The sequence below is a fragment of the Podarcis vaucheri genome (genome assembly GCF_965113315.1).
Source record: "Podarcis vaucheri genome assembly, chromosome: 6".
In the NCBI taxonomy this organism is placed as follows: domain Eukaryota; kingdom Metazoa; phylum Chordata; class Lepidosauria; order Squamata; family Lacertidae; genus Podarcis; species Podarcis vaucheri.
The window spans coordinates 8,683,605-8,711,162 of NC_138764.1; the positions used below are offsets into that span (position 1 = coordinate 8,683,605).

General features: G+C 43.9%; 1 protein-coding gene across 2 annotated transcripts in view; it reads right to left on the bottom strand.

Moving 5' to 3' along the window:
- The window catches only part of TNR (tenascin R), a 395,170-nt gene extending 367,986 nt beyond the window's left edge, over positions 1–27,184 (bottom strand). For both annotated transcript variants that reach the window (XM_082229016.1, XM_082229014.1), the window contains exon 1: positions 26,754–27,184. The gene's annotated coding sequence lies outside the window, so the exon portion shown is untranslated. The remainder of the gene's footprint in view (positions 1–26,753) is intronic.
- Between the last annotated feature and the right edge of the window lie 374 nt (positions 27,185–27,558).

The window sequence follows — 27,558 nt, forward strand, 5'->3', positions numbered from 1 at the left end:
TTGAGTCTACGAACATGGCAGGCCTAATACAGAAGCATTTATAGTTAGTCCAGGTGACAGAGGCATGGGCCAGGGAGGTCATGGTGGAACCTGAGGATAAGACTGCCTCTGTCCTATTACTAGGTGTGGCTTGACAGTGACTAAAAGGTTGCTGGTTGAAGCCCTTGACAGCAGTTAATGATCACAGTGGGAAGGAGGGACTGATGAGTTTCTGCTAACATCTCCTAATTCAGCATCTACGCAAGCATTGGAACACCATAAATGTGTTGCATGTGTTGAACAAAGTGCCAAGACTTAGTTGTGTAGCAGCACTTATTCCACTTCTGGGGAAAGGCCAGGCCTCAGTGGCAGTCTGGCAGAGCACATGCTGCGCATATAGAAGGTCTCGGGTTCAATCAGTAGTGGTCAGTAGGCCACTTCCTGTTTCCTGCCAAGGGAAATGGCTGCCTCCCATGCGATCAGACCCCCAGGCGTGCCAGAAATACAGACTTAATATGAGGGTAATTAAAGGAAATAATCAAGGAAATAAACAACTATCTGACTTTTAGAAGACATCTGAAAGCAGCCCTGTTTAGGGAAGTTTTTAATGTTTAATCTTTTATCGTGTGTTTAATGTTCTGTTGGGAGCTGCCCAGAGTGGCTAGGGAAATAATAAATAATAATAATAATAATAATAATAATAATAATAATAATAATAATAATAATAATTCAGTTTGAAAGGGGCATTGCTCTCCTGGCTTCCCAGCATTGCTGATGGTTCCTTAGAGAGGGAGGGGTGCTCCGTATGGTGCAAGTGCAGTGGGAGAGCCAGTCCAATGCTCCGACCTCTGTACCTGCCTTGCACCAATCTCCCTTCCACCTCATATCCCTTCTTAGTAACCAGTGGTGACACTCAGTGTTGAGAAGCCAGGAGACAGCCCTGTCCATTCAACCCCATCCCACTGGCCCACTGCTAGGTTCAGTTCCTGGCTTCCCAGGAAAGAGCCCTGTCGAAAACCCGGGAGAACGGCTTCCAGTCAGGGTAGGTCATGCTGTGCTAGACAGACCAATAGCCTGACTCAATACATGGCAGCTCCCTATGTTCTCCACCAAGGCAGCTAGAGCCTACATCCTACAGTGAAGGAGAATTTGGGAGGCCCAGGTGCTGTGGCCTGCACCTCCCATCAACTCTGAAATTTGGGGTTGTCGTGCTCTCTGGACCTGGTGGGAGCTCAGTCCACCAACATTTGGATTTGGAGCTGGGGGGTTGCCATATTGGTGTAGTACAACTTGTTTAACACCTGATCCCACTGTGAATGGTTCATTTTGGGAGCCATTGTTATCTGCGATTGTTGCTGTCATATTATCATGGAGGAGTCGAATGATGTTTACAAAATTATCTGGGCAGCCAGTTTTCAGAAGGACAGTCCACAGGGCATTAGGATTTACAGTGTCAAAGGCCTTAGTCAGGTAAGAGGAAGGCACGCTTGGCAAATCCACACCGTGATCAACTCCCGCCCAGAAACCAATGTCCCCACTGTGGAAGGACGTGTGGATCCAGAATTGGCCTCCACAGTCACTTACGCACTCATTGTTAAAACCATGTTTATGAAAGACTCGGTTACGAGAGATCGCCAAAGAAGAAGAAAGTACAACTTGTCTCATGTCCCAAAGCCAGCCATTTCTTCCTCAACTGCTTGCCTCAGGCAGTTATGTAGAGCTGAAAAAAGGAAAGACACAGCACAATACCATCAGGAAACATCTGATGTGACGTGTCTGTGCCATTTTCCCTGGCACCCCCATTTTCCTTTTAGTGTGTGACTTGGCCCTCAAAACTGTAGACAAAAGGACTCTTCCTTTGTGCTTCCTGTTCTTTTGTAGTAATATCACTGTTTAACCATTTTTCCTTGTCATTGCTCAGCCATGTTTTCTCCTTTCCTTCATCCACCCACATTTCTTAAAGCTATAATTTAAATTTTTATTAGGTGCTCAGCCACAGTATAAATACCCCATTTGAACTGCTGACACGCAAATCAATAGGAGGAAGATCTGGCAGAGTGGATTTGCTGGCATAGGGGAGAACAGCTCAGAGATGCAGATTCTTTTCAGATGAAAATGAGTTGAATAAACAGAAGAGACAATTTCCTTAAATAAAAGCTTGTGGCAGCCTCTGCAGTCAAGCTGTTTTGGAGCATGCATTTGCAGGGCTTTCCCTCTCCTTGTGTTCATTAAATGCAGCTTTCTTTAGTTTTCTCACCTGTACTGTTGTCATGCTGGCGTTTTTTTCAAATGTGAGCTGGCTAGGAAAGCAGTACAACACATTGGCATGAATGTGTCCCCCCACCCCCATAGAAAATATGTCAGTATCAGCACAGCCCTACTGAGGAATAAGTCCTGGCACATTCAGTGGGGCTTCCCCCCCCCCCAGATAAATGGGTATAGAACTAAAGTCTTACATGGCAAAACAGGATTCTCTGAATTCCTCCAGATATTTATTTCCCCCTGGTGCTGGGCTGAAACTACCCAGAGCTTAGCAGAGAAAGCATTCACCACATTCCTTTTCACCAATATCCAGAACTGACCTTTGTTTTCAGGATTTGTCCAGGAGTCAACCTGAAAAGTTCATCCATGATTCATTTAACGTCAGTAGCCAACACTGTCATGACATAATTAGGTAATGTTGCCACAATATGCCAGTGTAAACACAACTTGCTATTTGCTCTGATGACCGACATAATTGCCGTCCTGACGCTCACCAGTATAATGGCATAATGTGTAACTACCTGGTTCCCTAAGTATAGTAATATGTCATGACATTTATTGCAGCTTGCCTTATTGGTTTGTGTAGGACACAGGAATTCTTGGAGAGATCAATCTTGCAGTAAGAGGGCATGCGATCCTAATGAAGGGTAGAGGACCCAGGGCATTATGGGAAGTGCTATGACAAGCCAAAAATGTTAAAATGAAAATTGATTTTTTTTATAAGACCAACACTTTTATTCACTGAGTGTTCTCCTTCCCCAAAATAGGCTTTTAAAATGAAACAAAGTTAATATTCAGCAGAGCGCTACTCCATTTTGATTTTGTGTATACTGAAAAATGATTACTTTTCCCCATCAATATTTCTACTCCACCCAAATGTTCTGTTAATTCTGAGGGATCTGAGCACCACTGCACAAAGCAGTCTATGGAAGGTCAGAGAGTCACATCCTGCCGGCTGCCTCGCTCCCCCTTCCTCCTCTCCTCTTCCAGCTACTGCTGCTGTTGCTACTTCACCAGCCGGCCAGCCTGACTCCTTCCCTCAGGCTCTTCCCTCTCCCCCTAATTCCACCTTCTCTGACCCCCAGGAGTGGTGGCAAAGGAGGAGGAAGGGGTGGAAGCACAGGGACATTGAAGGGTTCAACAGGGAGCACCCTGGATTCAGACTGAGCTGGCAGGCACATTGGTCACCTGACCTTAGTCTTCTTGACTATATACAGTTTGTCGTATTTCTATTTAATCATTTCTAAATGTGCCCCTATTGATTAGCATATAAAAGTTTTAAGCAAATCTGGGTCCTCTGTTGTTCCGTCTCTCTCCCCCTTTGGGTGTGTGTGTGATGCGTTTTCCCCTTTTTGTTGATTACATGCCCACCTTTAGCAAGTTCCAGAGATCAAGCTGTCATGGGGAAACCTGAAGGCTGCTTGAGCTCTTAAGGAGCTACGTCGACAAGATTCCCAGTTCATTGTTGATGATTCATAATAAGCAATTGATTGGCTGTAGTTATATAAGGCAGGGTAGGTTATTAAGACTAGATAAATGAATGTTCACCAGTTCAAATATTGAGCTAACATATATTTAACAGATACTCAGTCTGAAATTATTGAATATTAAAGGGGTATAGAAGTCCAAATGGCCTCAGTTTCCTGGTGTGGTACATAATATGGAGTCTAACACATAATCTGGTAACTGCCACAAAATCCCAAGGATCTTTCCTTTATAAAAATCATTACCCACAAAATTCTAGCTTTCAAGATTTCAAGGAAAATTATGAAAATGCACACAAGGACATTTGGCCCATTTCTTTAAATTTGAGGGTATGAGCATAGAAACGATAAATAGCTCAAGACAGGGACTGGGGTTGAATCATGTTTATTTGTGTTGTTTTGAATCTTCACCCTTGCACATTGGCCAACCACACTCCAGCTGGGAGACGCATGCCAGGGCGCAGACTCCAGCAGAGAATGAGTGTGCCACTGTTTGCCACAGTCCTCATCTAAATCCTACCCTTGTGGCTGCTTATAGAAGTGGCGACAACAGCAAAAGTTGGGAGACACATTAGCAGAGTTCTGACATCACATCTAATGCAGCCTTTGATGTTACCTGCCCCCTGCACATGAACCATACATGTTGCATCTCTCTCACACACATATATACCAGATGATGAGCCGATTTACACTTTCAGGTTCTCTGTGTTATTGGGTGACATTTTACATTGGTGTGAGGATTCATTCATGCCATAAGCAATGAAGTGCATAGCACAAGATTATTTCATGAGATGTTTAGCTAGTGGTATTGGCAAATAAAATGGAGCCTTGGATAGGATGTACTTTGAGGGATAGGGCCATTTCCACCTCTGTCCTTGCACAAGGAGCATTCTGAACACAAATACAGGCAGACAGAGGCACAGAAATCTGTCTGCTTTTTTGTTTTGTTTTTGTAACCACATACAGAGGCAGCCTGACCATGAAACACAGTGAGGCAGCTATCTCAGGAAGTTGATTTTGGGGCATCGTAATTAAGAATGGTGGTTCAAATCCCCGTGACGGGCTGAGCTCCTGTTGCTCGGTCCCTGCTCCTGCCTACCTAGCAGTTCGAAAGCACGTCAAAGTGCAAGTAGATAAATAGGTACCACTCCGGTGGGAAGGTAAGCGGCATTTCCGTGCGCTGCTCTGGTTTCGCCAGAAATGGCTTAGTCATGCTGGTCACATGCCCCGGAAGCTGTACGCCGGCTCCCTCAGCCAGTAAAGCGAGATGAGCACCGCATCCCCAGAGTCATCCGTCACTGGACCTAACGGTCAGGGAGTACCTTTACCTTTAATTAAGACTGGCAGAGTGGGTAACAGACAGATCTGAGCTGTGGGGCTCAATCCACCAGGAACTTCCCCTGAATGAGCCTCATCCAAAGGAAGCTGCACAAGAGCACTACAGACCATAGTAATGAGTGGGAAGGAGGTGCTATTTGGATTTTCTGCCTCCAGCAATGATATGTCTCAGACTGGTCCTGGCAGCACTCATCACAGGAGCATGCTTTCTTTGACATGCTTGCACTCTCAGACCTCATTCCCTGCTTCTTACCCATCTGGTTTCACTGGCACATATTAAAGGCCCATGGAAAACCAAGCTATAGCTTCCAAGACTACATCCCACTGCTCCCAAATGTTGCTGATGAAACAGCAGGCATGTTTCTTTTCGGTGGTTTCATGTGCACAGAATGTTAGGAGAGGTTTGTTGTGCTTAATGTGAGCCAGAGATCAGCAGAACCCCCAATGACCCAATGCTACTGTCATGGACTGGTTAAATGCAGAGGAATGGTGGAAGGAACTACCAAGGGAAGATGGCTCAGTGCCTGGGGAGTGGTGGTGGGATGATGATGAGTTGTCAGAGGGAGAGAAGACTGAGGAGAGGAGGTGTCGGAAGCTGAAGAGGTAACAGGGCTTAGTGAGCTGGGAGAATCTATGGCAGAGAGAAGTCAAGAATCAGAGACAGAAGCTGAAGTAGACGAGAAGGGAGGCTAAGAGGAAGAGATGAGTCAGGTTGCTGTAGAGTCCCAAGTGTCTCCCACTCCTGCTGCAATGAGTCCCCCCCCCTTGTCTTCCAGAACAAGAAGAGGGATGAAAAGGACAGTGGAGAGGTTGGCTTCACTCAAGAACAAAACTGTGAGACATTGTGCGTGTCCACAGAGAGAGAGAGAGAGAGAGTACAGTTCTTCAGCCAGCAACATAGCAGCCTTTGACTTGGTCAGGTCCTCCTTTGACTCTGAGCTTGAGGTCATGGTCTAGTGGATGGGGGGGGACGTGGATGTATCTGGTGTTGGGGTGTAAGCTGGGGAGAGCAGAGGGAATAGCAAAAGGTCACAGAAACTTCTCCACCCCTTTTATTTTGGTCCACTAGCCAAGCCTTGCAGGGGACTTATTAAGGGCTGGTTTTCCTGCCTGCCTGGGACTGCAGTAAGGGGGCGAATGAAGCACTTGGTAAGTCACAGCACTGGCTGGCAGGTTATCAGCTCACCATTTTCTGTATGCTTAAGCTGCCCCAACCAAAACCCAGAGAGCAGTTCTGTATCACTTGTGACTCAACAAGCTGAACGTACTTCCCAGCCATGTTTGCACCAGCCAAGTGCTTAATGCCCCAGCCATCCCCATCTCTGCAATCCCACACAGGCAGCAAAAAGGTGGGTCATTGATCCATTGATGGGTTAATAGAAGACATGCAGTTTACTAGCTGGCAACCTATGGCCACTCTAACCCAACCAAAGCCCACAAAAACTATGTGTAGTCTTAATGCAGTATCTCTCTACAACCTCGTACCCTCCAGATGTTTGAGCCATCAGTAACCATTTTGCCTAACCATTGGCCCTGCTGGCTGGGTCTGATGGGAACTGTAATTTATAAAATGTCTGGAGGGCTTCAGGCTGGTAAGAGCTGGCTTAATCTAATATACATGTTCATGTCCTGTTGTGCTTCGTTTATATGAAACTAGCACATTATATGGTACTCCTGGGGCCAGGGTGGCTTCTCTGAGATGTTATTGGACTACAACTCCTGTCATTCGTGACCATTGCACATGCTGTCTAGGGTTGATTAGAGTTGTACTTCCAAAACGGCCACAAATTCCCCACCTTTGCCCTGGAATATGAACAGAGTCTAATGAGCGACACTTTATGTTCCCACCATATAGAAAGAGTTGCTTTGGGCGATCACAAGCAGCCAGGCAGCCTGAACCCCTGTTTTATTAAAAATCCAAAAATTTGTATTGTTTCAAAGCTATTGCTCTTTAAAGATGCCGCTTTGCAAGGGCCTGCAAAGTGAGGGGGGAGTGAAATGTACCAATTTCTTTGTGCTTTATGCAATAAAGACCTTTCCACCTCTCCCTGTCCCAGCTCTCTTTGCTTTGATCATTGTGCATTTTATGTACAGAGAAAGGGCAGACACCCCCATTATCCACTGCCAAAATGCAGGCAACTTGCCTGCTACATTGATCTGCACATGATGTATAGATCTGGATGAAGTCTTTTGCTATTTTATGGTGACTTCTCAACAGCATTAAACCTCATTTATACGTCTATAAATATATATGTGCCTTTGAATGGAGGCTTTACTGCGCCTTTCATAAGTTCCATCCATTTGGGATACAAATTCTCTCTCGCCGAAAAGACAGCCTATTACAGACCACTAGCAAAATACCCATCATTATGAAAGATGGGTGGTGGTGCATGCATGCGCTTAGGAAAGACCTGTGGCATAGCAAAGATTCTGCTCCAAAGACTGCCTGCATGGGTTTTCTTTGCTGTCAGGGGAGACCAAGCTACCCATTGTCAGGAGCAGTAAGCAAGATTTGCCCTCACCATAATTCCATCTGCAAGTGCAGTGCAGTGCTTTCCCAAAGGGATGGATGACAGCCCCACAGTTGCACTGACATCACACTTTCAGGAAATCTTTGGGGTTTAATGTGGAGTGACTGATCATCCCAACCACCAGATATTTCAACTAAATCAGGAGAAATGCCTTCCCTCTCAACTTACATTGGACATTTCTTCCCCAAAAGGAGGGGGTGGGAAGAAATCTGGGGGCATTCATTGAGAGAGCAATTTTTTGGGTGACTTGAGGTAGTTAGTAATCTTACAGTGAACAGCAGGTGATCCAAGGACTCCCCCCCTCCTTTCTGGCTCCCCCCCTTTTTTCTTTTTTTCCCTTTCTGGCTTTTCAAAAAATATTCTTAATGCTCTCAGACCCCATGGACTCCTGGAGGCAGTCAATTGTTGTTTTTGCAAGGAATGCAGCATTCTTCAGTTTCAAAGTGCTCAGCAGCTGAGCTGACTAAGAAGTAAGCATAAAGGATCATTAAAAGAGGCAGAAAGGGTAGCCCCTCGCCTGCACGTCTTCCCTCACCCAACCGTTCAATCTTTGGGAGGATTTCCACCCCCACTCCACCTCCTTGAAACCTCTGAATATTCAACAGGGCTAAATGTTCATCTCAGTTCATCTCTTAATTATTTCTCTAACTAAAAGAGCGACAATAACGTTGATTGCGTCACTGCATACTTAAGTCACTGGATGTAGCTGCAGTCGGGAGTTTTCTTCTCCTGTTCCTGTTGGAGACACACAATAAATGACTAGTTTCCTGACTGGTCTGCCCTTTAAGCTTTGCATAAAAGATGTCGGCAAATGTGACGAGAAGGCTGGCAACATCAAACCTGCAGTGTGGGACTCCCTTGCAGATTACTACAGTGCCTGTAGACAGACAGTCAACAGTGACCAGAGGAAGAATGACCACTGGGAAGAGTGCAGAGAGAAGAAACATCCGCAGCAGCACAACTGGATGCCCCCAGCTGCAACGAAACATGTTTCTCCTGTATAGGTTTCTATAGCCACAGCAGGTGCTGTAACCTTCGAACAGTTTGACTTCTCCATTGTCTCCTGAGACAGATCGATGCCAGCCAACAGATCCTCGCCTTCTGGTCACAGTTATGCCTGTTAATTGGTTGTGGCATTCATGATTTCACCACCAGTGGTAAACTCCCACAATTCATTCTATCACTAGTTATGGATAGTGAGAGTATGGATTCACAGTCATCTCATGAGCTCCAGCCCATATTTGTATCTCCAGAAGGCATTGCGTATGACAAGTAGTAGGAGAGAATGAATGAGGATGAAATATTATTTATAATCTAAATGTCTGCTCCACCTTATGGTCTCAATGGAACCTTTAAGGCAGTTCACAAACAATATTAAAAACCATGTTAGAAACCAACAACCATAAATTAATCATGGCCTACAACTTGTACCTACATGTACCAAGGCAACAACTGGGGGAAAAATATCCCAAATATGCCTTAAAAAGTCTTTTTTCAATAAACAAAAATCTTTTCCATTCTCCTAAACCCAGAAAGAAAGAGGGGGCAGAGAGATAATCAGACAGAGACCTCTATGGAGAGCATTCCAGTGGGACAAGAGTTGGAAACCATTGATAACCAATGGGCTGGTTGTTATCAGTGACAAAGCTGATACTACAACAGAAAACGGCTTTTCTGTGCAACCCAGCTTTAGAGCACCCGGGGAAAATGTGGCTTCAGTTATCCTGTGCCCAAACAGTGAGTGTACAGAAAACCTCTGTATTTGTAACAGGATTTTGCAATGTAGTGTTGTTATTCATTTATTTATGCCCTTACTTTTCTCTAGAAGTACTCAATGCAGCTTACAATATATGAAAAAACAAATATCAAGATAGTAATGTCAGGAACTGAAATATTTTGTCTTCATGCTTCATTTGTTCCCATTGAAAATAAATAAGGCTTGAAAGTGTTTTATATATATTTTTATCTTTCGCACAGTGGCTCCCTTTAAACAACTGTGGGCCTAATTGCAAACATTTCGTGTGTGCCAAGACACAACACCCCTTCATCTTCTCTTCCTATCAGCTAAGTGCATGCTGTTAATGGAGCCTCTTTCATACAATTTGCCTTCCAGGCCATATATCATCCTTGCAGCTCTCTCTGAGTCCTTTCCAAACTGTCACCACCCTTCTTTAAATGAGGCACCCAGAACCGAACACTTTACACCAGCTGAAGCCTCATCACTGTGAACAGCACTGCTTCCCAGATAAAGTGCTTTTGTTCAAGGACCCTGAAATTGCCCTGGCCTTTATGCCACAGAATCACATTCTCAATTCAAATCCATGGAGTTCTCCATTTTAAGCCTAAATACTTCATGTGAACTATATATGAGTTTGTCATAGCGTTTACTGATGTTATTACAGTGATGCCCAATTTTTCTTCCATCACTGAACTCAAGGTAGCCAACATGCGGTTCCCAGTCACTGAGCAGAGGCGGTTTTAGGGTAGCACAACCAATTCGGCCACTTTGGGCGCTACACTACAGGGGGTGCCACAAGAGTGCTGTAGAATGGAGTGCGAGAGGCAGGATGACAAATTTTAGTATCACACAGGGCACTGGTAAAATTTGAGAGCCAAAAGTCTGCCACGATACTGAGTCTCAGCCCCAGACCTGTATAAATCCAGTATGGTCACAGTCTTATGTGTTTTCAGGCCCTGACCTGGCAGATTTCACAGTACAAACAGTACAGACCTGGACAGTGCCAGTCTGATAGGCTGTCATGCACATACCTCTGTGGCAGAGAGATGTCCAGAATCAGAGGCAGAAGCTGAAGTAGGCAAGTGGGAGGTAGGAGGTCAAGAGGCAGAGATTGTTGGGATACTGCCAGGGAGATAAAGTCCATCATGGCCCCAAGCCGTCTGCCGGACGTCCATCGATCTCCCGTAGGCACGCAGTATCATCGATTAGCGACATGAGTTTCTAGAAAATAACTTGCCACATTCCAGAGCTCATGCACACTCTTATCAGCAGATAATGCACAGCCAAAAGTCGCACTCAGGAGAGCATTATTTACAAGCTTTATTCAGCGTTGATCAGAACAGAGAAAGACATGACTGCCTGCGACAGTGTCTCAGACAGAGAGAGAAACGAAAGCAAAGACACAACAGAAACATCCTGTGAACAGGAAATACGCAGGCTGTGACACAAACATCCTGCTCCCTTTTAAGGTGGAACGGAAATATCCTAACAGAGATGAGTCAGGCTAGTGAAGAGTGATGGGTGTCTCCCCCTCCTTCTGCAGCAATTTTCTCTCCCACTGTCTCCCAGAACCAGAAGGGGGCTGAAACAGGCAGAGCAATGGCAAGCTGCACACAGGCACAGTCTCCAATTGCTTGGAAAAAGCACCAGAGAGGAGGGGACTTTAATGGCTGTGGGGCGGTGGTTTACAAATGAGGCCAAGACCACAGCAAAGAAGAAGAGGAAGGAAGGAAGGAAGGAAGGAAGGAAGGAAGGAAGGAAGGAAGGAAGGAAGGAGAAGAACAGCATCCAATGAGATGTACTTTTTGGCGCAGCTCTATTGCAACTCTGGGTCCCCAACAATGTTATTGTCTGGCGTGGGAGAGAAGAGTGGAAGCAGAAGGAGGTAAAGGAAAACAAGCAAAGCATCTGACAGACATCTGCTCGCTCTCCCCCCCCCCCCCGCCACTTCCACTCTCCAGATTAATTCAGCCACAGAAAATAGCAGGTGTCAAACAACTCTGGCTGTTTGTCCAAAGAACATGCAAAAAGCCACCCCAGAAGGGCCTTCGCACCAGGCAAACAGAAGCCCAGCCAGGCCAGCTTGGAAATATGGATATGCAAAATACCAGTCAAGCCCCAGTAGCCATGGCAGGAAGACAGAAATGCCAGCCAGCCTTGAGCATTCATGCCAGCTGTAGCCTTAATTCCCTCCAAGGCTAAGCCAGGTCTTATGCATAAGCAGTTGCCACTGGCCACATCTAGGAAGAGCCAAAAGCCAGAAGAGGCAACAGCACTCATGCTCTGAAGGCACTCCCTGTGTTTCAATAAAAGAGAGTTTTTTTGCAGAGGAAATGCAGGGATTTAAGATGACAGGATTAAAGCCCCAGAAGAAGCTATACAGGCAAACAAATCATAAACCAAGGCTTCACATAGAGAACTAAAATAATGGTCACGAACAGTTATCAGTGGAGCTAGGGCTCCAGATTTCCCAGTCCATGGGCAGGAGAGATGATAAAGAAATTTTCACAGAATTTCAAAATACAGCTCTTGCCAAATTCCAAAATGTGGATTTTGTTAAGAGCCTTTGAACACTCAAGCTCTCAACATCTGGATTTCAGAACTGAAATTGGAAAATTATCTATTTTGATTGGATGGATAAGGTTAAAGTAACACATACGGTATCAAAATTCTTTAATAATAATAATAATAATAATAATAATAATAATAATAATAATAATAAATTTTATTTTTATCCCGCCCTCCCCAGCCGAAGCCGGGCTCAGGGCGGCTAACAACAATCAAATAATCAGACAGTAAAATAGTTACACAATCTAAAAATATTTCATTATAAAAATTAATTAAATCAAATTGAAGGCAACCAAGGTAGTTGCCAAATACTGAGTGCTACTGCAAACCAGCTGCCATAAGTTTTCAAATGTTGATTGTGGCTGCAAAATCTTTCAGCCCTGCCCTTACTTGGGCTTGTAGGAACTGCAGCAACCATTTCCTCCCCGTCTTCTTCCATGCTCAATACTTGACCCCAGAAAAGCAGGAGAGGGAAAATAGCTACATCTTCCTCAGCTGCCCCCCTCCTGTTTATGAATCAGTGCAGCAAGCCTCCACCTCCTCAGACATTCAGGCCCTGTGACTAGCTTGTGGATCCTTGTTGCCTCAGCAACAAGGCTGAGGTTGGTGTCAGCCAAAACCTCAGTTGTGTGGCACCGGTCAGCACTTGCAACTCTCAAGCTGTGCCTCCCTTGGAGCTGTTCAAGGAGCTCCTGCGCCCGCTCCTCTCACCTTCAGAGAAGAGGGGAATTGTGGCATCATCCTTGGTGACATTGGAACCAGCATAAGTACATTCATTTCAGCCTGAGGCAGATGGTTCTATCCCCAAAATGTCAGATTTTCTAAAAGCATATCTACATTAAGGACGAGTGTTTTGATATCCCTCTTCCTGGAAAATTCCCCAAAACTTAGTTCTATGAAGCAAACTAGGGAACTTTATCAGAGAATGCTGTGCACTTCATACCTGTATAAGATTCTTTGGGAGGAAACCATGACAGTTATACTATTATATGTGTTTGTAGGATAGGGATATTCTCAGCCTGTTTAAGAGCAGTAATGTAATCTGTGAAAGATCCTGAACCTACCCTGCCTTATAAAAAAAAACATCCTTGAAGTCAGCAGTCTCTGTTAGAATTCCTGCTCCATGATTGTAGTCATGGGATTTTTGTCTATCACATGACGGTATATGTTTTGACTCCACAGAGAGGGAAGTGACGGAGACAGGATGTGTTCCGTCCTTTGTTCTTTCTCTTTGCTGTCTGATGCTAGAGAGAGAGAGGGAGCCATGTTGCAGTGTTCTCTGTGTGTTTATATGTAAATAAAGTAGATTAGCCAAAATGCTGAGTTGCTGAGGTCTGTCACACAAGCTGCAAAGACTCTGCGGATCCCTAAGTGTGCCAATGTCTGTTGGCATTGGTCGCTGTGATGTTCAAGCTGAAGAAAGCTTTTGAAGCTCCCGAACGGTCGGCCAGGAGGGAGAGAACATGCCAGTCGGGCATGTGCCTCTGCCAGGGTCCTACACGAGTGTAGGATGAGCTCCTGACAGTCTCTGTGGTAGAAATGCAAAGTAACCTTTTAATAATGAAAACCTGCCACTCATGACCATAGTTAAAATGACAGCAGCCATTGACTAACTTTGAAAAACTCCTTCTACCAACAGAAGGACCTAGCAAAGGAACAGGATTAGCAATATATAAAACACTACTCCAAGACACCACAGGCTTCAATACCACAATCAAAGACCAATGGGAACACGACATAGGATATGAAATAAACCCCATCCATTGGCTGAAGCTGTGGACTAAACAACCCTTTAAACCCCTCTCAGCCAAGAGAAGAGAACTCACTTTGAAACTTATCTACAGATGGTACCTAACACCAGGTAAGCTAGCAGTGATACCCCCAGGGACTTCACCTAGGTGCTGGAGAGCCTGCAACACCATGGGCACATACTTCCACATGTGGTGGGAATGCCCCAGAATTGAACCTTTTTGGGTATCAGTCTTACAAGAAATCTGCAAAATAACAGGTAATAGGGGAAACTCCTAAATTCACCCTACTAAATCTCTTCCAACACACACTCACATGACAAAAAACTCACAAGTCACTTGCTCTCAGCAGCTAGGAGTGTCATAACCAGACACTGGAGTGAACATGGACCACTGGTACCAACTGTATGGGAAACTGCACTAGTAGAAATGCTGACAAACTGAAATTATCACAGGGATCGACAAAGGAGGACACTTTCAACCCTTTATACATACACAGGCCAACAAGGCAATGACTGACCACCAGCGCCACACTGCATAAATCAATATGGCACATGAATCAATATGGCTAACATAACCCAGCAATTCCCACCCCACATGACCAAAACACACTGCAAACAATCAACTGCAACCCACCATGCCTTGGGCCCTCTGATCAATGTGGCGCTGACAAAAAGGACCACTCATATACTCTGCAAAGAATGAAAGTTTACTGTCTCCCTTACCCTACCACCCACCTTTTCTTCCTTCCTTCTTTCTTTCTTTCTTTCTTTCTTTCTTTCTTTCTTTCTTTCTCTTTCTCTGTTTCCTCCCCCCTCTCTCCCCACTTCTCTCTCATCCCTCAACTCCACATTGCCTACGACAAAAATGTCACAAATTGACTCTAATGGACCTATAGGAAAGATTCTATGATTTGAAAAGAAAGACACTGAATGTACTTTTGTTACTTATGGAAATATTTTAATAAAACATAACATAATAATGATAATAATTCTGGGCACTGTAGTTTACCCCTCGCTGAGTTTCAGTTCCCAGCAATTCTTGACCGGCTGCAGTGCCCAGAATTCTGTGAGGGCCAAAATGTGCTTTGAACGTGCTTGAAGGCATAGTACGTATGCAGCCTTGGATTTCCTTTGTGTAGGATCCATCTAAAGGCAGGAGCCACAATAATTTGAAATGGTCTTTAAATAAAGGTCAAATAAAATTGTTATCTGAAACTTTGGGGATTACTTTTTAAATGCTATGCTCAAGCCAGATATTCCTCTTGTCCAAGAGGTAAGCCATAGACTATATAATTACTGAGAGGAGTGTCCTGAGGCCTAACTAGAATGTCATGCTCTGAGAGAAGGTCAAACTGTTAGGAAAACAAGATGCTACTGACCAGGGTGGATAAAAATCAATGATTTTTTAAAAAAAATAAATCAGATTTTTTAAAATTTTATACAAATGGGGTTTTTAAAATAAAATGCTTTTGGGGGAAAACTCTTTCTAAAGATAGTTTTCTATTTAGGTTACATTATAGTCCAAAGGCTATTCATCAGGAAATAAGGATTTGTTTCAAGTTTTTCAAGTGTGCTAAAACTCAAAGTTTTTTTTTTTAAGTTTAATTACATCAGTTAACAAACATGGATACATATGCTAGAATGTTATTGCTTTAGTTAAATAAATTGTTTAAATTGTTATTAAGGAAATGGTCATTTTTCTCCTTCCAATAAAGTATAGCAGAAAAGGTGTCCAAATATAAACAGTTATCTTATTAAACCTCACAATAATGTCATAATTATTGGTCTATGTATTTCTAATAGTATAACCCAGGGGTCTGCAACCCGCGGCTCCGGAGCCGCATGTGGCTCTTTTACATATTTGCTGTGGCTCCAGGGCGGATACTAGCGAGGGGAGGAGGCGCATTGTGCGCCCCGACACTCCCCACTGTGGCGGGCGCTGTACTGGCTGTGACGTCGCATGGGGGCGGTGCGTGCGTTAGTCACGCACCGTCCCGACGTCACCTTCCCGCCCGCTGTCAGATCGTGGCTCCGGAGATATATTTGTTTTAAATGTCGCAATGGTTTTGCGGCTCCCAGTTGTTGTTTTTTCTTCGGAAACGGGTCCAAGTGGCTCTTTTTGTCTTAAAGGTTGCAGACCCCTGGTATAACCAAATCAGTAATTTTTGATATAACTGTAAAAACTACTCTGAAAATTTATTATTCCAAAAATGAAACCTTCATCTGGTTGTAAATATTAAGATTATACCAGCAAGAATGAGTCTTTCTGTTAAAAAAAATGATTTAAATCAGGTCTTACTGACTATTGATTTAAATCGTGATTTAAATCACCCTGCTGCTGACTGTCATCTTTGGTGTCAACTTCAAGAAGAGACTTCTTCCATATTGTTTTCAATTGCAGAAAACCCAAAAGGAGAGAGAAAGAAACAGAAAGGCAGTGATGCCTGGAGTATTTTGTCACCCCTTCTCAGTTACATTATGTCCTATCAAGTAATAAATGCCAGTAAAATCCAGATTCTACCAGGCTCTGCCAATAACCACCAGATTTCATTTTCCCACCACTCAGGACTTTTGAAGCTAAAAATTACTCATACTAGTTTTGTACTTTAAACTTTAAACGGTTTCAGTTCTTGGCTGGAGGAAGGAAAATTAACTACGAACCCCAAAATTTGGGATACTCCCCAAACCCGTGCCAAGGTTTTGCAGGGTTTTTGTTTTGTTCTTTGCAGCATGTTGCAGCAAAAAACAACAACATGTTTTGCAGTGCCCCACAGACTGAATTGTTACAAAGAGGTATGGGATAAAATATATCTAGCATCGTTGCAGGTGCATCCCCTCACTTATGCCTGCTGATCACTGAAGCACAGACACGACCTTGCAATTTGTTGGGTTGGTGGCACACCAGCAGCAAATAGATAAAGCAAGTTGGTAGCAGCCACAGTGAAGAGGTGCTCCAGGTCTCCAAGATAAGAAGAGCTGAAAAATGCTGTTTGCTGAATGTTTACAGAAAGAAGCAAAGTTCAAGTTGATCAGCAGACATAGTATTGATAACTTTTTAGAGACGAGTGAACTCATCATAATCCAATTCAATATGAATCTGCCAGAACCAAATTAATTCCTGCAACTGCAGTCTGATTTCCTGTTTGTGAGACTTGATAGTAAGCTGGAATGTTGGTATGTGCACATTATGTTGTCACCATGCAAGGAGGGGAGCAAAAGGCTAATGATGCCTTGCTTATGTCTTTCACCTCTCATTCCCCTTTTTATTTTTTGCATTCTACTCTGGAAATCACAGTATGTTTGCGCACATATTTGCATAGAGTTGGTACTATATTGTGGAAGAGAAGTCCATTATCCCCATCCAAAAGAACAGGTGCAGTTGCCAATTAATTTCAAAGACCATAAGCATGCTGAACTCTGTGTTGAACTGAGGTCTATATATTTTTATTTATTAAGACAAGCAGGTTAAAGTGAATTTTTTTTGTAAGTGCAACATTCATTTACTTTTCCAAATTGTTCTAATGAGATTTAGAAAAGGGTTAACATAGGTGAAGACCAGATATTTGCTGCCCACTCCCATGATTGCATATTACCTAAATTAGGATCTGTAAAAATATTAATTACACATTCATACTCCAAAATGCTGCTCCAGAAATCAGACTGACCAATTTGCAGGGTCCCATTTCTCCAGTGTCTGAATTAGAAAAGGCCCAATTTTACCAGCTCCTCAGAACAGGTATAAGTGCTGCAATTTCTAGCATCTGGCACCTCTAAAACTTTCTAGACCAAGGAGACAGAGTCGACTATAAGGACATAAAGGTCAGAAGGAGAGGATATAAAGTGTGATACAAAGACTGGAAAATAAATAAAAAAACCTGTTGAAGGGATGGAGGGAAGTCACAAGCTCAGTAGAGCAAAGAAGTTATTTGCTTTATTATTGGTATGTTGAAATATTGTGTTAAAAAGAAATCAATAAATATATTTTATATATATATATATATATATATATATATATATATATATATATATAATTGATGACACCAGACACCCATACTTGGAATGAAAACAAGTCCCAGCAATTCTTCATATCTGAAAAAGGCTTAGGTACCCAAGGCAGATCTAGAAGGTTGCCTGATAACATGCAGTAGGAAAAGCTTCTATTTCTTGGCCTCTCGTTCTTACTGAGCTAGTCAACCTGTATCCAGGCTACACCAGTTTAAAGTGCAAGTGGTGGTTTGTGTAATGGAATGCTATTGCATTTTTCTTTTTAAATCCTGCCCATTTTTCACAAGCACTGAGTTTTCTAGTTTAGTATTCTCCCTGATAATGCTCATTTTCTAGGGGCAGGGTTTTGTTGTTTTGTCGCAGTCTGAAGTGGTACAGCTCAGAAACAGGTTGACAACCTCAGTAAGCCATCAGCTCATATTCCGTAGAAGCAGAAAATGCCGGACTTAATTTCTTCCAAGCACAGCTGAAAAGAGTGTGAGCAAGAAGTTGAGATCAGAGGGTAAGATCTGTCGCTGATTGCCTCAGTTGCCACATGCTGGAGTTTATCTCTCTTCTGCTTGGGCTGTTTTATGAATGAACCAGCTGCTCTTGCCACTGAATTTATGAGAAGCCTTTGTATTTGCTTACATAACATGCTCAAAGCCTTGCACATTTATATTCCCCTAATTATACTCTGTATTTGCTTGTTGCATTTTCCTTTGGCAATTGAGGAAAGAATTGACACAAATGCACAGAGCAGGCTGCTTGGTGTGAAGGACTGATTAAGGAAAATTTCAGTCTCTTCACACATGACAACTTTCCTGTCCAAATTAATTTCACACTGTCATGCATGAAAATCACACAAGCATTTCTTTTGCCGTGATTACATGGATTACTCTAGGGACGCGGGTGGCGCTGTGGGTAAAACCTCAGTGCCTAGGACTTGCCGATCGCATGGTCGGCGGTTCGAATCCCCGCGGCGGGGTGAGCTCCCATCTTTCGGTCCCAGCTCCTGCCCACCTAGCAGTTCAAAAGCACTCTTAAGTGCAAGTAGATAAATAGGGACCGCTTTCTAGTGGAAAGGTAAACAGCGTTTCCGTGTGCTGTGCTGGTGCTGGCTCGCCAGAGCAGCTTCGTCACGCTGGCCACGTGACCCAGAAGTGCCTGCAGACAGCGCTGGCTCCCGGCCTCTTAACTGAGATGGGCGCACAACCCTAGAGTCTGTCAAGACTGGCCCGTACGGGCAGGGGTACCTTTACCTTTACATGGATTACAGCTGCAAGGAGCAGCTCCCCATAATTTGTAACAGCAGTGAACCAGATTCTGGCATGATTCTGAGACACAGCAGCCATAGAGATGGGCACAGAGAAATGATTCTACCTAATGTGGCAAAATGTCAGGTGTGAAGTGGCCCTTGAACATCCCAGAGGCGGATTTCACCAGCTCAAAGGCAGGTTCATTGCAGCTGAAATGGTCACCGTTGAGCAACTGTTTGGTGACCTGCATGAAATAGGTTTGATTGCAGGTGATAGAGTACATGGAATTGGCAGAAATGACCGGCAGAATCCGAGACCATGGAGAAGAGGCGGTGGAAGAAGAATGGAAAAAATTTAAAGACTATCTACAGAAATACTGTAAAATTAATGAATGTTAAAGAGACGTTGGATTGAAAATAAGCGGTGTTGGTTAAAAGATTAATAAGAATATGCAAATATGGATTGACAATGGTGGAAAATATATAATTATTATAGGTTAAGATGTTGAGTAAGGATAAATGACAGAGGGCAAGAATTTGCTGAATTAAATATCTGAACTGGAATACAAAAAGGGAGGTGTGAGGAGGTCAAGAAACTAGTGAATGAAGTATAAGATATGAAAATACTAAAAGAAAATTCTGGCTTGTTTTTTGGTGTTTCTTCTTTTTTCTATTCTGTTAACTGTTTTCTATTGTGTACTTTTATGTGTTTTGTACTTTCTCATTTTTGTAGCTTTTTTGGTTTTTGTATTTTATGTTTAAATTTGGAAGCTTTTGATTGTTTATGAAACTTTAATAAATATTATTATAAAAAAATAAATGAAATAATTTGATTGCAGTAGCAGTAGTAACGGTCCCTATGTGTGTAGAAACCATCTACCACAGAGTACCTGCTGCTAGGGACAACCAACAGCTAGCAGTGTAGCTAGCTGCTCAGGTGCCTGGGTCGGTGCAAATGTCCTGCACCCAGGGGCAGGGCAAGCCACCCATGGGGCAGGGCAAGACGGAGCAGAGCACGCTGCACAGAACCTCCATAGAGTCTGCAAGCCCCACGTTGCCGTTTCAGGCAGCGCAGAAGCTGCAGATGCCAGAGCCGCTGTGTCACTCCCCAAGAGAGACGTGTGGCTCGGGTGCACTGCAGGCCAGGCCCCGCAGTCACCCCCCTCAGTGATGACACCCAGGGCGACCCACACCTACCACACACCCCTCCTACACCACCGCCAACAGGGGAGAGAAGCATATAGAGGGGAGAGGTGGAGAGAGAGAGTTGTTGCTTTCATGTTCTGCTTGTAAACTTCCAGAAGTATCCGATGGGCTGCTGTCAGAAGTGGGAAGCTGGACTTTTCATCAAATCCTGCAAGGAAATTCTCATGTACCTATACAGGCTGTGTATGCACAGCTCCCTCTTAAGTGCTGCAATTTGAGGTTTTCTAAAAGCACTTTTGTAGAAGTCGCTTTGCAAGTGTCTATGCATCCATGAGCATAGACACTTGCAAGGCAAGTGAGTCCTTGCCAACTGAACCCACGTGAGGGGCTGGTCTTCTATTGCTCTGTAGCACACATTTCAGTTTATTTGATCCCTCCCCTTTCAATGCACACCATACTCCTTAAAAAAAAATTCCTGTGAGTTTATTAATATATGGGAAGTCTAGTATCACAGGTTGCTCAAGCTTAGTTATATTGCACTCAGTGTATGCCCAGAGGCATCCTTCCCTTGAGCTATGCAGACAAATTCATGGCTACATTTCTAATTGTTTGGTAGCAGGGAGGTGGGGGACAAGGCACTCTGGGTTGATTATCTTTGAGGTACTTCAGAACACCAAATGGCTCAGGTAGTTCTCAGGTCACTCTCCATGGAAGTGTGGGCAGGCTGGGAAAAGCTACACAAGAGCTGTCCCAAATTGTCGTAAGGCCCTCCCCAATAGGAGATTGCCAGAGAAGGCACTCTCAGTTTCAGAACACATTGGAAAATGTAAGGTGGCTCATAACTGCTCTAGCGAAAGGCAATTGCAAAACACCAAAAGAAACACTGACCAAAAAATATATGAATATGCTTTATGGCTATTTGTGTACCCATAGTCTCTCTACTTGGTCTCTCCAGATATTTTTGACTACAATTCCCAGCATGGCCATGTTGGCCTGGGGTTGATGGGAATTGTAGCCCAAAGCATCTGGAGGGCAGCAGCTTGGGGAAAGCTGCTCTAACCTCATCATGGTGGTTAGAGTCCAGGCTGAAGGGGCACTGAAAACAGAATGTTAGATGGCTTGATTCAGAGTTTCAAAGATGCCTGGATCCCAGCAACTTCTGCATGTCATCTGGGAATGGCCTGTTTTTACACTCACACCAAGGATAATACAGTAATTCTGTAACCTTGTTATCACCTGAAGGAGCCAATAGCATGAACCAAGCCACCTCCTCCATATGGTGGAGGTGTATATGCCAAAGCATGATTTGGAAAAGAAGTTGAATATGCAAACAGTATTTACTCTATCAGATAAAGTAGGGAAATTGAAGCCCGCACCCTGATTCATTAGGTTTGAAAAGATTATAATTATTTCATGTGGAACTCACTGCCGGCAGGATGCAATTGCTGTATTTAGAAGAGGACTAAATAAAATGAAGGGCACCTAAGAGCCCCAAACCGTTAATGAATTGAAATTTCTCAACAATAATTAATGTCTCTGAACAGGCCCCAAGTGGTACCATTACAGTTTGCTGATCCGCATCCCTACCCACACCCAAAAGCCACAATGTTGAAACTGAACTTATGGCTACAGATGAACATGACTTTTGTTATGTTGGTAATTATGTAAATCTTGTCATGTTATAAGCCGCCTTGAGCTTTGTTCTAATTATGAAAAGGCAGCATACAAATAAAATGAGGATGATGATGATCACAGAATGATTTTTTGAGGTGTGCCAAGGCCCATGGAGATAAGCATCTTTCTCCCTCCCATCTTGTCCTGGGTCCAAGGGCAGATTCAAACACAGCTTTTCGTATCCAGATGGCTGTTCCATTTTGGAACTCCCTTGCAAACAACACGTAGTGATTATTTGTTGAGGCTTCTTTCTTGCTGGGTGCAGCAGCATCCATGCACTGGGAATCGATAGCTAGTGGCAGATTCCCACAGTGTGTACAAATGGAAAAATAGATTCCTATGTAAACATAATGTGCAACAGGCTTCTGCACACATATGGAAGTAATTTCTATGCAGGGTATCCGTAATGTTTGCTATTAATGGAATCTGGAAGAGGGAAAGGGGGTTGAGCTTTGGAGAGATTTCTGTCTAGATGTGAAGAGAAAGTGCAGCTACCATCTAAGGGGAGAAGGTGCTTCTGCTGTTCCAAGCACTGAGGATATGATATTGTTGCTGGCCTGTTGGTGTGGAAGTTAAGTGCAAATACAAGCAGTTCCCTGGACACATACACACACACACACACACACACACACACACAGTTTAAAAAAAATGAGAGGCAAAGCACATACATAGCATATTGTGCCAACATTTCTATTTTTCTGGGAAATGCATTACATGCAGATACTGCTGCCAAGAGTATAATCATCGTCTCTCTCTCTCTCTCTCTCTCTCTGTGTGTGTGTGTGTGTGTGTGTGTGTGTTTAAGTCATTTGTAACACAGAATCCCCCAGACCTTCACTTCTTTAGGCAGCCTATTTTCCCATCAACAAGAATCTGCAGCCAAAGCCAGCAAAAGTGAAAAGCCTTTTACTTTAGCTAATAGAAACTGAGTCAGCCCCTTAGGAACTCTCTTTCTTCTCACACTATTTTCTAGGTTCTTTTTCCCCAGGAAGGAAAAACTTGGGGTGTGCCTTTCAGTCTCTTATTGGAAAGCCAGGATATCAAAGAAGAAAAACACGGAATGCTTACTCCAGTGTACCTGCCTCTTAACAAGTATGTCATGACCACACTCTGTGGTGGAGGTAACTGTTATGCAATGGTCTCATGAGAGAAAGGCAACATGATGCACACTGTAAAATGATCCTCAACTTTGCTTACAACTCACTGGGTTATGTCCTAGCAATTTCCACTACAGCTACAATATCTACTTCCCCCATATTAAAGAAAAGAGAACCCAAAATGACTCAGAAGATGTTACTGATTAGATCAACCATTTTAGTAAAGCATCAGATTACTATATCATGTTGAACTGTATTTGTGAAAGTTTTTGCATTTTTTTCTATTTACCTAAGAAATTAGAATATTGCACAATTTACCATTATAAAAAATTCTGAACCATTATTCTCTCCCTCCCTCTCTCTTTCCCTCTCACACACTGTATATATATGATGACAGTGATTCTCCAACATTTATGTTATCCTTTATCTACCAAGGAACCTCTACATGTCTGCCATGCCATGGGGTCCTCATGAATTTCAGAATATTATGGGACATGTTATGCAGTGCCCCCTCAATTCATGTGGTATGCTAAGTCAGGAATGTTGAGCTTCAGTCGCCATGTAAGAATTGAGAATGCAATCCCAGATCAAATCCAGCTCTCCCCTGAAGTTGCACATTGCAGAGGGAGATTGGCTACTGTCGGCCACTCATAGAATTGTAGAGCTAGAAGGGTTCCCAAGGGTCATCTAGTCCAACCCACTGCAATGCAAGAATATCCTAGTGGCCCTAATGCTTATTTAATAATTACATTTTTACCCCCCCCCCACTTTCCAGCTAAAACCTGAGCCTCAAAATAGCTCACAGATATTAAAACCCTACACACACACACACGTATGTATGTACATACATACATACACACACACACATACACACACAAATAACACAAGGCTCAAATATCTAATAGTTATATTAAATAACATTTCAGAAAATTGCATGTAGTGCTACTTGCCTAGTGTATGTAGATGACCTCTATCATGCCTGTCTCCCCATTTTCCCTTATAAAGCAATGCAGCCAACAAAGGGGTTTCCCCCCCCCAAAAAAAAGTGTGTGTTTGTGCGCGCGCACACACACACATACGGAGGTAATATATATACATATATAAATATGCATACATATATATACATATAATATATACATATATAATATATACATAGATATACATATAATAAGGAAGGGCAAAAAATAAGGAAGACTGGAAAGGGTGGAGGGAGATGTACCAACGCAGTTCAAAATATTTCTACAAAGCAGAAAAATTAACACCAATATATCCAACAACACCTTACATTGCACAGCGCCTCAAAGAAAAAGTATTTGGGACGCTGCAAGCTGCTGTTTACAGCCCCAGTTTCCTGGAACACAATCTGAATGCTACGGCATCACCACAGCTGCATGAAAGTTGACGATCTTTCAAAATGCATTTGTGACAATCCTTTGGAGTACCTTGTTTTCAGTTTTCTGCCACAGCTTTTGACTTAATGCTTAAGACGACAACACAGCTAACTATGTGTGTTTGCTTCCAAGATTCCCTCAGAAAAGGGCAGCGTCTCCTCTGTTGCAAAACTTGACTCTGCTAGATCAGTTCTGGTTCCCATATGTTTTTAGGGTATTGCTGCAACATTTATTTTTATGTTAACTATTCCCACTCTTTCAGATACTCAGGAGAGTTTCAAAAGCAGAGAAAGTGGTGGGTAGAATGCTGCACCAAAGAAGAAGAGTCTAGTCCTCATGAATGCACACAATCCCTGATTGTGTATAAATTGGTGCTTTGGACCATAGCCATGCTTTATATGCCTTCTGTGGTGAAGACTCTTGCCTCTGAATGCTTTTGTGTTCATCTTTAAGGCACTCCAAGTCTCTGTTCCTTTTGCTGCAACAGACTAACATAGCCTTGCGATTCTACACTCTTTGTATCAACGGCCTGCACAAATGTACAATGGGATCATTTATAGAGTCTAAATTTCAGAGCATTGAGGGATTGCAGCAATCTCTAAAATAGCAGAGACCCATTTAAGAGCTCACAATAAATATTGATAAAATGCAGCATTGCCCATTGGCAAAGTGACCTCAGTGGGCATCACACTCTGTTGGGTTCTGTAACCACAGTGGAAGCACATGGCACAATAGCAGTCTCTGTTATGAAAGACAGAATAGCTCAGAGGGTGTCACATTAGACCAATGGCATTAATAGAAGTATCAAGTTTCTGATTTCCAAACAACTTTTCTTTCAAACTGCAAGCTTCTGGATGCAGTATCTAGGTTGCTGCTGCTTGAACACAGGCACTGTGCATCTCAGAAACCTGTTATTTAACAATATATTAAGCCAGATGAACGGAATTCTAAGAACAACTCAGGATCTGAATTCTTTGTATTATTTCAGAGGTCTAAAAGATCAACATCAATGCAAAGGACATAGTGACAAACAAAATGTGATGGGTGGTTTAGGACACAGATATAAAATAATCTAACAAGTAATGTTTTTATAGAAATCAATGTTTCCCATACCTTCACCATCATTTGTAATTCTGATCACCTTGTTTGGGGAAAAGACTTAATATAACTGGAAGAGGTGCAGAGATAGATATTGATCAGGGATGTGGAGTCCTTTCTTATAGGAATGGACTAAAAAGGACAGGACAGCTATGGGGAGAGGGACTAACATAAAAAATAATGAACAGTAAAAGGAAAACCAGCTCTGAAGTTTGCCTAATACCTTCTGATGCACTGAAATCAAACAAGTTCAAAATGAGCAAAAAGGGAGGAAGTTTCCAGGGAACTCAAGTTGATTTGTGGAACTCGCTGTCACTGGAAGTGGCAATAGCCAACAGGGCCACTGGAACCAGCTTCCAGAGAACCATGAAACTAATTTCACAAGCCCAAGGGACTTGTAGTTTTTCTTTTCTTGAATAGATTCCACACCCCCCCATGCCACTGGTTCTGAAACTGTAAGGCATTGTAAAGGCAGTTTGGGACAGGCAGTGAGGGTGGGGTCATGACAAGCCTGAGACACAGCTGCAGTTGGGATCCTGCCTCAGATCAGGATAAAGAAGTGCTACCTATTATCAGCCAATGTAGTGGCAAAACACAGGGGCAAGTGATGAATACATGGAGAAAAGGGAAGGGGAATAAAACAAGGTGGCTTATGGTAGCAAAGGGGCAAAAAGAAGAAGTAAAAGCCAGTTGGAACAATGGGGTTTGAAACAGAAGCAATAAAGGAGCTTGGCCATGACAGCTGCATCTTCCCAGGGACTCTCTTGCCCATTTAGCATGCAAATAATGACATTTCTGCCACTACTTTCTCCTTTCGCTGCAGGCACTGGGAGTAAGTTGACTCTCTTTAACCTCATTTTAACAAGTCTGGACACAAAAGTGCAGCAGCATCAGATTTCCTGGGGAAGCCCCCTCCCCACAGCTGCTCATCATTAACTTGTGCCCTATCACTCCCCACTCCACCCACCGCCATCTGTACCCCAAGAGGGGTACCCAGCAACTGCAAACCCTATTAATATCTTCTAGGGACCTCTGCCAGCACCCACAAGCTGGCAGTTATGAAAACCTGGCCACTCGCCCATCCTGCTTCATCTGCAGGGCAGTACAGAAAAACGAGGAGCCGACCACAGGCGCACGCACCCATCAACCTCCACCTCCAGACTCCTCTTCGGCTCCTCAAAACCAGCCTCGAAACCAGGAAAGAGTTAACAAGATGTGCTCTCCTGCACAGCAAGGAGACCCGACCGCGCACCTATGCATTATTGCACACCCCACCTGCCTATAGGAACAAGAGCTGCCTTTCCTTCAATGCACAGAGAAAGAGGTGAGCTCGCTTCCCAGTATCCGAAGAGGAAGAAGGGGTGAGAGCGGCAGGCGGCCCATTGCGTCGCTCTCCTTGGTGCTGAAACAAGCCAAGCCGCGCAGTGCAAAGAAACAAGTAAACGCCGGACTTACCCAGGCTGGGAAGAGCAGCAGCAACCCAATGGGAAGAGAAATGCCCCCAGTCCAGAGATCGCCTTGGCTCTTGAATCCACCGACGGCTGGGCTGTCTGGCCCCCAGGCTGTCCTCTTCAGCCCCCCACCCGTCTCCTCTTCGTAGAAGGAGAAAGAAGCCGGCAAGAAGCAAAGCTGGGGGCGGGGAGATGGGGGGGGGGGAGGAATCAGGTAAATGATGAGGCGGGGGGAGTCAGACGACTCACTCGGCCGGTGGCAAATCTCCTCCAAGCCCCCTGCTTGCCTCCTATTTCCCTCTCAGTCTACTTGTGTTGAGGCAAGAGCCCTAGCGCAGCTGAAAGGTTCCCCAGCCTTTTTTGCGCTCTCCTCCTCGCTCGCTCGCTCTCTTCAATTTCAGCAGCGTGGAGTCTTCTCTCTCTCTCTCTCTCTCCCTCCCTCCCTCTCCATCAGCCTGCAAGGAGCCACCTAGTGGCCAACTGGAGACGCAGCCCCAAATCCTAACAACACCCCCCCCCCTCTCTCTCTCTCTCTCTCTCACACACACACACACAGAGAGAGAGAGGGGGGTCCACTCTATTCGAAGCATTTTTTTAAAGACTCCTCTTACCTGTGCAGATGTGCCTGCCTATGGCAACTTTAGATGCTGTTTTGCAATGTCCCCAGGAGTGGATGGGGGTTCAATACACTTTTGCCACTTTTCCCATTGAAGGGTTTGGTCCACCCAATGACATCTCATTTTTCTCAAGGATGGGAAAGCATCAGTCATATCGTGCCAGTCACTCCGATCAGGACAAACTCAGAGCCT